Source organism: Oratosquilla oratoria, chromosome 18 (assembly GCF_046742065.1).
Source record: "Oratosquilla oratoria isolate Oo_2021 chromosome 18, ASM4674206v1, whole genome shotgun sequence".
Classification (NCBI taxonomy): domain Eukaryota; kingdom Metazoa; phylum Arthropoda; class Malacostraca; order Stomatopoda; family Squillidae; genus Oratosquilla; species Oratosquilla oratoria.
The window spans coordinates 30,954,739-30,957,238 of NC_134794.1; positions in this window are offsets into that span (position 1 = coordinate 30,954,739).

A 2,500-nucleotide genomic window follows, 5' to 3' on the forward strand; every position below is an offset into this window, starting at 1 on the left:
TTTATTTGTTTGTTATCATTTGTCTGTTTGTTTATCATGTGTTTGATTTTCATTTATTATTATTTATCTGTCAATTTATTATTGTTTGCTATTTACCTGTTTGTTTATTATTCAGCTATATCTATGCATTTACTTATTTGATTTATTATTATTCATATTATTATATATATTTCTTAATTTGTCTATTATTATCATATATTTTTTCTCATCCGACCTAGTTATGGACCAAAAGATCTCCTGTCGGCATGCTCCGCCTTTGTAATCCTTTGTAATTCTTCGTAATCATCCTATTACGATCCAAGTTATTACTAAAGTCATCCTATTACCACTATTCATAAAGGTTAGCAATGTACCCAATGGCCTTCGAGAGGGATATCTCCTCTTTAGACTTGTGGAGGGCAACATGTTGGAGGCTGAGAGATCTGCTCTGACCCCTCCAGACAAATGTCACAAAATGTCCTTCCAAGGACAAAACCGAAGCCAATCGATCTGACATTTTGCCCAGACGGAGGAGGAGGAGGAGTGATGGGCCGTGGGCTCAAGTCGTCGACTCGTCGAGCATCCCTCGGCCGAGTTCGAGCGACCATGAATAAATCTCCGGTTCTTCCTTGCCTACAAAATATTTTCCTTTAACTACAGGTATCCAAATTAGATAAGAAAATAAAAAGGCAAATATATAACAGAATGAAAAATATAATAATGAACAAGAAATTTCAGTGCCAGCATATAAATATACAAATAAAATATATATAGAATATATGCCAGCAAATAAATATACAATTGAATAGACAAACCAATAATGAAAACGAAAAATATATACTAATAAAATTAATAAATCAAATATAAGATAATAGAAAGAACACATGAATAAATTAGATATAATAAAAAGAACACATGAATAAATAAAAACAAGATAAACTAGAACTAAATAATGAATAAGCGAGTGAATAGATAAAGTTATATATATTCCCAAGATAATACCAAACGACGATAAAGGAGACAATTTTTTTTTTTTTTCAAACAAAATATTCATACAAACTGCTCAACTATCGTTGAACAACGTATATTGATAAACATAATTGAAATTGTACGAACAAAAAGTAGGTCAAATATTTGATAATTCAGGAAATTAAACGCCGTTTTACAGTCTTTTGTGTCTATATAACTCTTTAATACATGAGCAATTCATATCTCATTATGTCCGATCCAGAAGGGCACATCTCCAACTTCTCTCCGAACCGACATAGCAGATCGAGAAAAGATTCAAGTGGGCGCAATTACGGAAGTTGAGCTAAGCTCCATTTTACAGAAGATAACTCCGTTGTTCGGGACATCTATCCCCTTACCATGAAACGACTTTGTGCAAGCAGAACTGCCTGCTGAAGGAGCTTAGGTCAAAGGCTGGACTTACTCCTATTTTATCTATTTATTTATTGATCTATTTTTTATTTATTTATTTTTGTCTCGGGACATGCACGAGCTAGCTCCAGTGTGTGTGTGTGTGTGTGTGTGTGTGTGTGTGTGTGTGTGTGTGTGTGTGTGTGTGTGTGTGTGTGTGTGTGTGTGTGTGTGTGTGTGTGTGTGTGTGTGTGTGTGTGTGTGTGTGTGTGTGTGTGTGTGTGTGTGTGTGTGTGTGTGTGTGTGTGTGTGTGTGTGTGTGTGTGTGTGTGTGTGTGTGTGTGTGTGTGTGTGTGTGTGTGTGTGTGTGCGTGTGTGTATGTGTGTATGTGTCTGCATGTGTCTGTCGTTCTGTGCATGTATGTGTGTGTGTGTACAGCGTCCGTCAATCGTGATGTGGGTAGCGGCGTCAGAGAAAAGAGGCGACACCCAGCGAACCGGAAGAACGAAGAACGCCATTGGAGGAGAGGGAGCTAGGCTGATATGAATATGAATAAAGACGCACATGTATGTGCATGTGTGTGCCCGTACACACACACACACACAAACACACACACACACACACACACATACACACACACACACACACACACACACACACACACAGACGCACACATACATACATATACACACACACTCACGTGCACAAACACACACACACACACACACACACACACACACACACACACACACACACACACACACACACACACACATACATACACACACATACACAACATATACATGTACGCATACACACAAAACATATTTGTGTAGAGGTTAGTATCTTATCTCCTCACGCGGGAGGTCCGAGATCATGCCTCACGGGAAAATAGCTTTACTAAGTCTCGTTTCACACGTATCGACTTTTCGCCGTACGCCATCCACGACACGACGTCGTACTTTCAAATAACCATGGGTCTCTATAGGCACTTTCCTACGTCACGACTACGACCACATCCAAAAGCAACCATAGACATCCATGGTTACTTGAGAGCACGACATTATGTCGTGGGTGGTGCAAGGCGTGAAGTCGGTACGTCTTGAAATACAAGCCGTGACTGTCTTCCTTGATGAAGATGAGTATGTAAGGTCACATCGG